Source organism: Diabrotica undecimpunctata, chromosome 5 (genome assembly GCF_040954645.1).
Source record: "Diabrotica undecimpunctata isolate CICGRU chromosome 5, icDiaUnde3, whole genome shotgun sequence".
Lineage (NCBI taxonomy): Eukaryota > Metazoa > Arthropoda > Insecta > Coleoptera > Chrysomelidae > Diabrotica > Diabrotica undecimpunctata.
Genome location: NC_092807.1, coordinates 68,918,206 through 68,932,998, shown reverse-complemented (window position 1 = coordinate 68,932,998; position 14,793 = coordinate 68,918,206). Strand labels below are relative to the sequence as shown.

At 31.9% G+C, this 14,793-nt stretch overlaps 1 protein-coding gene across 4 annotated transcripts in view; it reads right to left on the bottom strand.

Annotated features, from left to right (window-relative positions):
* Positions 1-14,793, bottom strand: part of LOC140441373 (glycerol kinase 5) — a 261,311-nt gene that overhangs the window by 109,270 nt on the left and 137,248 nt on the right. The gene's annotated exons all lie outside the window — the stretch shown is intronic.

Here is a 14,793-nt window from a genome sequence, read left to right as displayed (position 1 = left end):
ATACTGTTCTCGAAGAACTTGATCAAGCCGGATTAAAATTAAATATTCAAAAGTGTCAGTTTTTCCAAAAAGAGGTATTGTATTTAGGATTCAAATTAGACACAAAAGGGATTAGTCTTGCAGAAGATAGAATCGAAGTCATAAACAACTACCCTAGGCCAACCAATTTAAAAACTTTGCGGGGATTTTTAGGAATGGTAAACTATTTCAAAAAGCTGATACCAGACCTCAGTACAAAAGAAATACCGCTAATAGCATAACTTAAGAAAAATGTCAGATGGAAATGGGGAACTGAACAAGAAATCGCTTTCAAAAATTTAAAAGGAGCGTTTTCCACAGCTGTAAGAGTGCACCACCCAAGATATGAGCAACCTTTCATTCTCAGGACCGATGCTTCCATAAAAAAATTTGCAGGGGTGTTATCACAGATACAAGACGATATAGAGGTGCCAATATGTTTTGTTTCCCGTGTAACCAAAACGTATGAGAGAAAATACAGCGTTACTGAATTAGAGTTTGCCAGTGTGTTATTTTGTGTAAACAAATTACGTTTTTACCTACTTCGGGCAAGATTCACCATTGAAACGGACCATGCAGCGTTGGTACACATAATGAAAAATAGGTTGGTAAATAATAGAATTCATAGGGGCATTCTTTTACTCCAAGAATATGATTTTGAATTTAAATATATCAAAGGAACGGACAATATTTTGGCTGATGCGTTGACGAGAGATGAACAATTCCGCAAAGAGGATCACAAAACTCTCCACGTAGGCATGAACATAATGAGAGAAGAAGCAGGCTTATTTTCTTTGGCCAAAATCAGGGAAAATCAGGAAGAATTGAATGAAAGAGAAAAGCAAAGGGCTGAACAAGAAAATAACCTATATTTTAAGAGGGTCGATGGTAAAGAACTCTATGTAATCACGGAGCAAATGGCAAAAGAAGTTTTTTTAAAGTTACACTGTGACAACGGACATATTGGAAGTAGAAAGGTGTGGCTTATGTTCAGGGAGAACTACATTTGTCGACAGGACTATACAATAGCCAAAGAGGTGACTCGAAATTGTGGGACATGCCAAAAGTGTAAAAGTAGGAACTTTAAAAATGAAAACGTCACAAAAAACGTCGTAGCTCGGAAGAAACTGGATATTGTTGCTATTGATATGTTGAGCGATTTGATACCAACAACTCAAAGGAATAAACACATATTAGTTATGGTGGATCTTTTCTCAAAATATGTTAAATTGTACGCATGCAGAACCACAAAAGGAATTGAAATACTTAGGAAGATAGACAATTTTATAGAAACGGTGGGAAGACCAGACAATATTTTATTGGACAATGCGACATATTTTAGGAACGAACGTTTTAAAAGGGAATTAAGAGAGAGGGGCATCGATACAAAATTTATAAGCATCCGTCATCCACAGAGCAACCCATCGGAGCGTTTTATACAAGAAGTCACAAAATTTCTACGAATTTCCGCGGAAGAACATCATCGACATTGGGACAGAAAAGTGTTTGAGATCGAGACCTATTTGAATTGTGCTCCAAATACGGTTACCAAAGAGACGCCTTTATATATAATGAAAGGAACAATGCCTACAAGACCGTGGGAAGACACCGCCCCCAGACAATACGAAGAAGTGATCGAGTTGGTTCAAAGAAGATTGAGACGAAGTGGAGAGAAATATCTCCAAAGACAAGAAAGAACCCGAAGAAGAAGGCCGATCAAATTCCAGAAAGGAGATAAAGTCTTAGTGAAGGCACTGAGGGTGTCGAATTTACAAAATGGTATTTGTGCTAAATTGATGCCGATATTTGAAGGTCCATATAGGGTCAATACGGAAAATGGGGTAAATAGTTATGAATTAGCGCACATAGAGACAGGAAATATACGGGGTATTTTTAACATTCACGACATCTATCAATATCATGAATAGATTTTAATAACATAGTGAAATAATTTGATCCTGGAAAACTTTTGTCATTTTTAAAATTTAACAAAGAGTTTTCGGCAGATCAAATGGCGGGGATTTGTTATGATATGTAAAATCGAGAAAAATATTGGGTTGATTAAAATATTTCAAAGTTCAAAAACATTAAAATAATTCAGATAAGTAGGATAATAACCAACAAACATTTCGAAGAAGGAAAGTTTTTAAATTCTTGGATTACCTGTATTAAACAAAATGTAAGCTATGCATAAATTATTTCTTTGTTATACTTGAGTGACCCGCATAATTTTAAGTGAAATCCAAAGACAATTGAACCGGGTTTTCCAAATACATTAATGCAGTGATTAAAGACAATAGAAGAGATTTTAGAAAGAGGTTTTTTGTTAGTTTTTAAGAATTATAGAAAAATATTATTTGTAAATAAGTTTTAGGAAATTTTATAATTATAGGTAAAAATTTGTTTGTTATCGAAATGAAAAAATGGGGGAATTGTGACGAGTTTTGATTAGCGGAGATTGAAAAAGGTGGGATAGGTATGTAGGAATGAAAGTTTAGCTAGATTTAGGAGAGAGAAAAGATAATCAGTTGGTTTTCCAAGTCTGTAAGACGAACAGTGATTGTTCTCTGGCGGTTCCCAAGAAGTAGCAAGCAGTAGTGTTGAATGTTAGTGAGTTTTTGTGGAGTTAGTGTATCTGACAGAAGCTGAAGAAGCAAAATATTGTAAGTCATATTTTTCTACTTATATTCCAAGAGTCACTGTTCAGGCCAACGAGAGATTCAGTTTATCGTAAAGAGAAGATATTCCAAGAGTCATTTTTCACTCGGGCCAACGAGAGATTCAGTTTATCGAGAGGAGAAAGGCTATCATAATTTGAATGATTTGTGCTTTTGAAGGAGATCATTAAGGACGATATACTTGCAACAATCTGTTGTAAGATTGCTGATTACATAGGGAGCGTTTGAGAGGAGAAAATATAGTCTACAAGGAACAAGGATTTGGACCACTCATCATCAGAGAGAGATATTTTTGTTTTCTGCAGTTTTTTCTTTTATTGATAACACAATTTTTACACTTAATTTAGAAAGTATATAAATATTTTGATTAGGAGAGTTAGAATAGTTTGAGATTTTGAGATTTCAATTAATATTGTTTGTACCATTAATTTTGATTGTTCACGTACGTAGAACAAAATTTTGAGAATCATTATATGAGATTTGTTTATTGAAAACTTTTGAGTGTGAATTATTTCATTATTTTTATTTCAATATATAGTGTTAGATCATATGTGTTTTTTATTATTCCGGTATTCTTTGGACCTTACCTTTCACATGTAATAGCATAGATATTGAAGCACGAATTTAACCCTGAGATAAAAGAATTAAAAATTGTGATAGAGTCATAATCATATCATTTAAATAATTTCAATTAATCAAAAATTAATTAGCTAATTATTGCTTGGCGCACCAAGACTTTAAATATCACAATAATATATATATATATATATATATATATATATATATATATATATATATATATATATATATACATATATATATATATATATATATATATATACATATATATATATATATATATATATATATATATATATATATATATATATATATATATATATTATTGTGATATTTAAAGTCTTGGTGCGCCAAGCAATAATTAGCTAATTAATTTTTTTTATTAATTAAAATTATTTAAATGATATGATTATGACTCTATCACAATTTTTAATTCTTTTATCTCAGGGTTAAATTCGTGCTTCAATATCTATGCTATTACATGTGAAAGGTAAGGTCCAAAGAATGCCGGAATAATAAAAAACACATATGATCTAACACTATATATTGAAATAAAAATAATGAAATAATTCACACTCAAACGTTTTCAATAAACAAATCTCATATAATGATTCTCAAAATTTTGTTCTACGTACGTGAACAATCAAAATTAATGGTACAAACAATATTAATTGAAATCTCAAAATCCCAAACTATTCTAACTCTCCTAATCAAAATATTTATATCCTTTCTAAATCAAGTGTAAAAATTGTGTTATCAATAAAAGAAAAAACTGCAGAAAACAAAAATATCTCTCTCTGATGATGAGTGGTCCAAATCCTTGTTCCTTGTAGACTATATTATCTCCTCTCAACCGCTCCCTATGTAATCAGCAATCTTACAACAGATTGTTGCAAGTATATCGTCCTTAATGATCTCTTTCAAAAGCACAAATCATTCAAATTATGATAGCCTTTCTCCTCTCGATAAACTGAATCTCTCGTTGGCCCGAGTGAAAAATGACTCTTGGAATATTTTCTCTTTACGATAAACTGAATCTCTCGTTGGCCTGAACAGTGACTCTTGGAATATAAGTAGAGAAATATGACTTACAATATTTTGCTGCCTCAGCTTCTGTCAGATACACTAACTCCACAAAAACTCACTAACATTCAACACTACTGCTTGCTACATTTCGGGAACCGCCAGAGAACAATCACTGTTCGTCTTACAGACTTGGAAAACCGACTGATTATCTTTTCTCCCTCCTAAATCTAGCTAAACTTTCATTCCTACATACCTATCCCACCTTTTTCAATCTCCGCCAATCAAAACTCGTCACAATTCCCCCATTTTTTCATTTCGATAACAAACAAATTTTTACCTATAATTATAAAATTTCCTAAAACTTATTTACAAATAATATTTTTCTATAATTCTTAAAAACTAACAAAAACCTCTTTCTAAAATCTCTTCTATTGTCTCTAATCACTGCATTAATGTTTTTGGAAAACCCGTTCAATTGTCTTTGGATTTCACTTAAAATTATGCGGGTCACTCAAGTAGAACAAAGAAATAATTTATGTATAGCTTATATTTTGTTTAGTACAGGTAATCCAAGAATTTAATAACTTTCCTTCTTCGAAATGTTTGTTGGTTGTTATCTTACTTATCTGAATTATTTTTATGTTTTTGAACTTTGAAATATTTTAATCAACCCAATATTTTTCTCGATTTTGCATATCATAACAATATATATATATATATATATATATATATATATATATATATATATATATATATATATATATATATATATATAAATATATATATATATATATATATATATATATATATATATATATATATATATATATATATATATATAGGGTCGGACATGACAAAAACGGAAAGAGGAATACAGGCTGCAATTAGAATATATATATATATATATATATATATATATATATATATATATATATATATATATATATATATATATATATATATATATATTGTTATGATATGTAAAATCGAGAAAAATATTGGTTTGTTTAAAATATTTCAAAGTTCAAAAAAAAAACATTAAAATAATTCAGAAAGTATAACCAACAAACATTTCGAAGAAGGAAAGTTATTAAATTCTTGGATTACCTGTACTAAACAAAATGTAAGCTATGCATAAATTATTTCTTTGTTATACTTGAGTGACCCGCATATTTTTAAGTGAAATCCAAAGACAATGGAATCGGGTTTTCCAAATACATTAATGCAGTGATTAGAGACAAATAGAAGAGATTTTAGAAAGAGGTTTTTGTTAGTTTTTAAGAATTATAGAAAAATATTATTTGTAAATAAGTTTTAGGAAATTTTATAATTATAGGTAAAAATTTGTTTGTTATCGAAATGAAAAAATGGGGGAATTGTGACGAGTTTTGATTGGCGGAGATTGAAAAAGGTGGGATAGGTATGTAGGAATGAAAGTTTAGCTAGATTTAGGAGAGAGAAAAGATAATGAGTTGGTTTCCAAGTCTGTAAGACGAACAGTGATTGTTCTCTGGCGGTTCCCGAAATGTAACAAGCAGTAGTGTTGAATGTTAGTGAGTTTTGTGGAGTTAGTGTATCTGACAGAAGCTGAAGCAGCAAAATATTGTAAGTCATATTTCTCTACTTATATTCCAAGAGTCACTGTTCAGGCCAACGAGAGATTCAGTTTATCGTAAAGAGAAGATATTCCAAGAGTCATTTTTCACTCGGGCCAACGAGAGATTCAGTTTATCGAGAGGAGAAAGGCTATCATAATTTGAATGATTTGTGCTTTTGAAGGAGATCATTAAGGACGATATACTTGCAACAATCTGTTGTAAGATTGCTGATTACATAGGGAGCGCTTGAGAGGAGATAATATAGTCTACAAGGAACAAGGATTTGGACCACTCATCATCAGAGAGAGATATTTATGTTTTCTGCAGTTTTTTTCTTTTATTGATAACAATTTATACACTTAATTTAGAAAGGATATAAATATTTGGATTAGGAGAGTTAGAATAGTTTGGGATTTTGAGATTTCAATTAATATTGTTTGTACCATTAATTTTGATTGTTCACGTACGTAGAACAAAATTTTGAGAATCATTATATGAGATTTGTTTATTGAAAACTTTTGAGTGTGAATTATTTCATTATTTTATTTCAATATATAGTGTTAGATCATATGTGTTTTTTATTATTCCGGCATTCTTTGGACCTTACCTTTCACATGTAATAGCATAGATATTGAAGCACGAATTTAACCCTGAGATAAAAGAATTAAAAATTGTGATAGAGTCATAATCATATCATTTAAATAATTTTAATTAATTAATCAAAAAAATTAATTAGCTAATTATTGCTTGGCGCACCAAGACTTTAAATATCACAATAACTGGCTTCCAAAACGTGGGGCTTGAAAATATCGCAGCTTTACATTTGAAGGAAGGGAAAGAGATCTGGAATAAGTACAGGTGATCCAGAGATAAAAACATATAACATTGAGGGAATTTGAATTTGAAAGTATTTTGACAATTTTTCCAGGGAATATAAATTTGATTTATTGATTGATCGTAGTTAGTGGATATTTACTGCTATTGAATTATTTGATTTTATTTTCTTTACCAATCGTACATTTGATATTTATTTTGAATTATTTGAATTTTACTGATTGCATATTTGATATTTGTCGTGAAAATTTAATACATTTGGGGAGAAATATTGTCGTGTTCTGAAACATATAGAGTGTTGTAAAATTTCACATTTGGCGGGGACAAAAACAGTAACGAAAAGAAACAACATGTCGACCACAAGGAGTCAAAGTAAAACGCAAGAAAGGAAAGAGGATAAGATAGAAGAGGAAACAATTATTGATGAAGGATCGGATAATGAAGGAAATGCCACAATAATGGAGGAAAGAAAAGAAACAGGGATGCTGGAAAAATTATTAGCAATGATGCAAATACAGACACAAACAATAGAGAAAAACCAAATTGAAACATCAAAGAAAATTGATAGAAACCAACAAGAAACATCACTAAAAATGGATAGAAATCAACAAGAAACATCACTAAAAATGGAAGAAAACCAACGGGAAACAAAACAAACAATGAGAAATATAGAGCAGCGTCTGGAAAACTATGAACAGGAAATTAGAGGATGTGTTGAGGGGATAAAGAAAGAACTGATACAACAAATAGAAGAGATTAATGAAATTAAAAATGATATGAAAGAACAAGAAATGAGAATTAAAGATAATTTGGAGGAATTAGAAAGCAAACTTGAAAATGTAATGAAAGAAGACAAGAAAGAAATAGAAAAACAAATTGAGGATATCAGAAAATAACGAGAGACGGGAGACAGGAGAGAAGTTATCATCCATGGAACAAGCGAGGCGAAAATACAATTTGGCGGGGATATTCGGAAAACACACCCAGTACCGTTTGTTAAAAATTTGAAAACCAAATTACAACATATTAGATATTTTGACGATTGCAAAGAAACAATTAGAAACCATTTGAAAGAAGGAGCAGCGTTATGGTATGAAAGCAAGGAAGATGAGTTTGAAAATTGGACAGATTTTGAAAATAAATTTCTCAACTATTTCTGGGGGAAAAATAAACAGAGAGAAATCAACCAAGAGCTACAGAATGGAAAATATCACGAAAAAATGGGAATATCTGAAGAAAGATATGCTTTGCAGATATATAACAATTCAAAATATCTAGAATACAAATATTCTACCGAACAGCTGGTAGAAATGATCAGCAGACATTTTGAGGAAACGTTGGAAGATCACGTGATTTTGAGAAACTATCAAGATATTGATAGTTTGTGCCAATTCCTTCAATTAAAAGAAGCGAAAAGAAAAGAAATGAGAAATAGAAGACAACATGACCAATATAATGGACCGGAAAGAAGGTATTCATCAAATTATGACCAGAGAAACCGACATCCCAGATCAACAAACGAATATAGGCCGAGAAATTACAATAATTACAATAGACAACAAAATTACGATAACCGGAATGATACACAAAATAGAACAAATGAAAATCACAACAGGAATAGAGATGCACAAAATCCTCCGAATAGGAATACGAACGAACAAAGGGACGATAGAAATAATCAGAGATTCCAACGACAAAACAGAAGAGAGATGAATCATGTGGCAATAGAAAAGGAGGAAGAAGAAGTATTCAATGAATCCAGACAGGATTTTCAATAAGGCATCCACTAAACAAAAGTAAAAAACTCTCCGGTATATTTTGTCACCCGAGAGAGTTTATACAGTTGGCGGGAAACGAAAAACAAAATTCTAATTCCAATCTAATTTTTTTAGATGCATTTATAAAACATAAAGCGATTAAAATTCTGATTGATTCTGGATCGGAAATTTCGTTAATCAATAAAAAACTAGTAAAAGAATTAAATATGGACAGATTTGTGTATAAGATTCCGAGGGTTGCTTTAGTGGGTGCAAATAATAAAAAATTGACGACAGTAAACGAAGGTTTAGGAGTACGGATCAGAGTGGGAGACCAATTCTATATTATGCAATGTGTGGTGATCGAAGATCTAAATCATGATATGATAGCGGGAATTGATGAATTGAGTGAAAAACATATCACCATCAATTTTTCGAAAAATCAACTGGAAATCAGAGCAGAACCAGACAACATAGAAGAAGAAAAGGAAACAGATAGGAGAAAATTTTCTGAAAGGATAAATGGACAAGAAAAACATAAAGAAATCAATATGACGGTAGAGGATAAATCGAAAGCACAAGAAAAAAATCAATCCGAAGAGGAAAAGAGAATAAAAAAAAAGAAGAAGAGTTCGAAAAGAAAGCAGGAAAAAAAGGAAGTTATAAGCAGAAAAATGGAAGGAGCCGAAACATGGTGCTCGGAATACCAGATAGAAATTAAAGATAAAGAAAAAATAGAAGAAGAAATAACGGAAGAGGACAGAGAAGAAATGGCAATTATGGACGAGAATCCAGAATTTTGTGAAGAAGTAATACGGACAGTGAACACATGTGAACAAACTGAGGATGAAAGAAAAATAATATGTGGAGAAAACATGGAGAAGGAAATAGAGAAGATTTTAGAAAATTATGGAGATCTTATTAATGAAGAAAGCCGAGTGGCTAAAAATTATGAACATTCTTTTAAAGTGAAAAACTTAGAAAATTTTAAATCGAAAACATATCCAATCCCGTATAAATACAGGCAAAGCGTCGGACAGGAAATTGAAAATATGATCAAAGACAAGGTGATCGAAAGATGTGACTCTCCATATATCAACCCGATAGTATGCGTAAAAAAATCAAATGGTGATTTGCGATTATGTTTAGATGCAAGAAACATTAATTCGCACACAATCGCGCAATACGAAGCGCCTTTGAACATAGAAGCCATTTTTGGACGAATCACAGGATCACACATTTTCTCCAAAATCGATTTGAAACACAGTTTTTGGTTAATACCTTTGGCAGAAAAGTGTCGAAATTATACCGCTTTTTCTATCGACGGAGTGGTGTACCGATTTAGGGTAGTACCATTTGGACTACAAAGTGCATGCGCTGCTTTGGTTCGCGCATTACACACAATTTTAAATAGGCATGGAGAATTTGTTGTACATTACATAGATGATTTATTAATTTTCTCACCGGATATAACAAGCCATCTACGACATATTCATACTGTTCTCGAAGAACTTGATCAAGCCGGATTAAAATTAAATATTCAAAAGTGTCAGTTTTTCCAAAAAGAGGTATTGTATTTAGGATTCAAATTAGACACAAAAGGGATTAGTCTTACAGAAGATAGAATCGAAGTCATAAACAACTACCCTAGGCCAACCAATTTAAAAACTTTGCGGGGATTTTTAGGAATGGTAAACTATTTCAAAAAGCTGATACCAGACCTCAGTACAAAAGAAATACCGCTAATAGCATTACTTAAGAAAAATGTCAGATAGAAATGGGGAACTGAACAAGAAATCGCTTTCAAAAATTTAAAAGGAGCGTTTTCCACAGCTGTAAGAGTGCACCACCCAAGATATGAGCAACCTTTCATTCTCAGGACCGATGCTTCCATAAAAAAATTTGCAGGGGTGTTATCACAGATACAAGACGATATAGAGGTGCCAATATGTTTTGTTTCCCGTGTAACCAAAACGTATGAGAGAAAATACAGCGTTACTGAATTAGAGTTTGCCACTGTGTTATTTTGTGTAAACAAATTACGTTTTTACCTACTTGGGGCAAGATTCACCATTGAAACGGACCATGCAGCGTTGGTACACATAATGAAAAATAGGTTGGTAAATAATAGAATTCATAGGGGCATTCTTTTACTCCAAGAATATGATTTTGAATTTAAATATATCAAAGGAACGGACAATATTTTGGCTGATGCGTTGACGAGAGATGAACAATTCCGCAAAGAGGATCACAAAACTCTCCACGTAGGCATGAACATAATGAGAGAAGAAGCAGGCTTATTTTCTTTGGCCAAAATCAGGGAAAATCAGGAAGAATTGAATGAAAGAGAAAAGCAAAGGGCTGAACAAGAAAATAACCTATATTTTAAGAGGGTCGATGGTAAAGAACTCTATGTAATCACGGAGCAAATGGCAAAAGAAGTTTTTTTAAAGTTACACTGTGACAACGGACATATTGGAAGTAGAAAGGTGTGGCTTATGTTCAGGGAGAACTACATTTGTCGACAGGACTATACAATAGCCAAAGAGGTGACTCGAAATTGTGTGACATGCCAAAAGTGTAAAAGTAGGAACTTTAAAAATGAAAACGTCACAAAAAACGTCGTAGCTCGGAAGAAACTGGATATTGTTGCTATTGATATGTTGAGCGATTTGATACCAACAACTCAAAGGAATAAACACATATTAGTTATGGTGGATCTTTTCTCAAAATATGTTAAATTGTACGCATGCAGAACCACAAAAGGAATTGAAATGCTTAGGAAGATAGACAATTTTATAGAAACGGTGGGAAGACCAGACAATATTTTATTGGACAATGCGACATATTTTAGGAACGAACGTTTTAAAAGGGAATTAAGAGAGAGGGGCATCGATACAAAATTTATAAGCATCCGTCATCCACAGAGCAACCCATCGGAGCCTTTTATACAAGAAGTCACAAAATTTCTACGAATGGCCGCGGAAGAACATCATCGACATTGGGACAGAAAAGTGTTTGAGATCGAGACCTATTTGAATTGTGCTCCAAATACGGTTACCAAAGAGACGCCTTTATATATAATGAAAGGAACAATGCCTACAAGACCGTGGGAAGACACCGCCCCCAGACAATACGAAGAAGTGATCGAGTTGGTTCAAAGAAGATTGAGACGAAGTGGAGAGAAATATCTCCAAAGACAAGAAAGAACCCGAAGAAGAAGGCCGATCAAATTCCAGAAAGGAGATAAAGTCTTAGTGAAGGCACTGAGGGTGTCGAATTTACAAAATGGTATTTGTGCTAAATTGATGCCGATATTTGAAGGTCCATATAGGGTCAATACGGAAAATGGGGTAAATAGTTATGAATTAGCGCACATAGAGACAGGAAATATACGGGGTATTTTTAACATTCACGACATCTATCAATATCATGAATAGATTTTAATAACATAGTGAAATAATTTGATCCTAGAAAACTTTTGTCAATTTTAAAATTTAACAAAGAGTTTTCGGCAGATCAAATGGCGGGGATTTGTTATGATATGTAAAATCGAGAAAAATATTGGTTTGTTTAAAATATTTCAAAGTTCAAAAAAAAAACATTAAAATAATTCAGAAAGTATAACCAACAAACATTTCGAAGAAGGAAAGTTATTAAATTCTTGGATTACCTGTACTAAACAAAATGTGAAATCCAAAGACAATGGAATCGGGTTTTCCAAATACATTAATGCAGTGATTAGAGACAAATAGAAGAGATTTTAGAAAGAGGTTTTTGTTAGTTTTTAAGAATTATAGAAAAATATTATTTGTAAATAAGTTTTAGGAAATTTTATAATTATAGGTAAAAATTTGTTTGTTATCGAAATGAAAAAATGGGGGAATTGTGACGAGTTTTGATTGGCGGAGATTGAAAAAGGTGGGATAGGTATGTAGGAATGAAAGTTTAGCTAGATTTAGGAGAGAGAAAAGATAATGAGTTGGTTTCCAAGTCTGTAAGACGAACAGTGATTGTTCTCTGGCGGTTCCCGAAATGTAACAAGCAGTAGTGTTGAATGTTAGTGAGTTTTGTGGAGTTAGTGTATCTGACAGAAGCTGAAGCAGCAAAATATTGTAAGTCATATTTCTCTACTTATATTCCAAGAGTCACTGTTCAGGCCAACGAGAGATTCAGTTTATCGTAAAGAGAAGATATTCCAAGAGTCATTTTTCACTCGGGCCAACGAGAGATTCAGTTTATCGAGAGGAGAAAGGCTATCATAATTTGAATGATTTGTTCTTTTGAAGGAGATCATTAAGGACGATATACTTGCAACAATCTGTTGTAAGATTGCTGATTACATAGGGAGCGCTTGAGAGGAGATAATATAGTCTACAAGGAACAAGGATTTGGACCACTCATCATCAGAGAGAGATATTTTTGTTTTCTGCAGTTTTTTTCTTTTATTGATAACAATTTATACACTTAATTTAGAAAGGATATAAATATTTGGATTAGGAGAGTTAGAATAGTTTGGGATTTTGAGATTTCAATTAATATTGTTTGTACCATTAATTTTGATTGTTCACGTACGTAGAACAAAATTTTGAGAATCATTATATGAGATTTGTTTATTGAAAACTTTTGAGTGTGAATTATTTCATTATTTTATTTCAATATATAGTGTTAGATCATATGTGTTTTTTATTATTCCGGCATTCTTTGGACCTTACCTTTCACATGTAATAGCATAGATATTGAAGCACGAATTTAACCCTGAGATAAAAGAATTAAAAATTGTGATAGAGTCATAATCATATCATTTAAATAATTTTAATTAATTAATCAAAAAAATTAATTAGCTAATTATTGCTTGGCGCACCAAGACTTTAAATATCACAATAATATATATATATATATATATATATATATATATATATATATATATATATATATATATATATATATATTATGATTCATTTTACCAGCCAAAGAGAAAATTAAAAATTACTAAATAGACCATTTAAATAAATTTTCAAGACATCCTGGTAAACAAAATTTATGTATTATATTACGATAAGATTATATTAACAGAAAGTTTTGCTTGTCAATAACTGATTTTAAATAATCGCAGGTAAAATCTTTTTATATAGAATAAGAAAGCCCATACTCATAATCTTTTCATTGTTTGTATACAGGGTGAGTCATAACTATTGGGACATAGACTAAGGACAGGTTATTTGGACCAAAATATGGCTATTGGGCCAAATATGACTTAATAAAATGTTGCTGAGAAAAAAGATACAGGGCGTTAAAGTTAATTTTTGTTTTTCGTTTTTTGCTAATAGTTTCCCTGTATATTTATAAATTACTATCAAAATTGGCACAGAGGCATAATCTTAGACAAGAAATAGTATTTTATTTACAATTTTACGTTTTGTCATAGAGGGAGCCACCTGGATCATTCCTAATGATCAAATTGAGTCTAAACTTTTTCTGATGAAACTTTTTAGTAATTTTTATTAGAAAATATGATGTAGACATCATTTTTACGTAAAATTGGTACTCTTGTTTAAACATGATAATTTCAACCGTTTTCGATAAAAACGCAGTCGAACTGCTTAGAGTCTTAAAAAAAGGATTTCAAATATTATTTCATTTATGAAAAGTATGCTTTGGACTGTCAGATAATTGTTGTTGGTAAATGTCATTTGTTCAGAGTAAATTATTTTTGATGCGGATGTGACAGTGTAGTGTAATGTTGCATTTTTTAAAAGTAATCATTACTTTTTTTGATTGAAATGCCTCGTCACGATCATTTTACTAATGAAGAAATGCGAGATATGATTTGCGTATACGCACAAGAAAATTTTTGCGGTCGCTCGGCAGCCAGAAGGTAAGGAATGTTATACGCAAACAGAAGGCAACCAAATCACAAAACTTTTGCAAGATTATATCGTAGTTTAGGTGAAACTGGGTCATTTTACACTAAAAATCGGGGTGGTCGACCGAAACAAATCACACCTAATCAAGAAGATGAACTTTTGGTTCGAGTTACAGTTTTTGTTTGAATGAGAGAATTGATAGTTGATATATGAGAGAAAGAGGTAGTTGTCATTGGATCATCGAAAGGAAAGGTCGCGTCTCGATAGAGGGTGTGTGCAGGAGTTTGCATACCGGCATGGTGAAAGGAAGTTAGCAGAATTGCGGAAGGAGATTACAAGTAGATGAAAAGATATCCTTGGATCTAAAGTGGGCAGTTTCTGGAATACGTAGGAAGTAGTTTGGCGGCACCAAGTTGACAGAAAGAGGTCCTTGTGT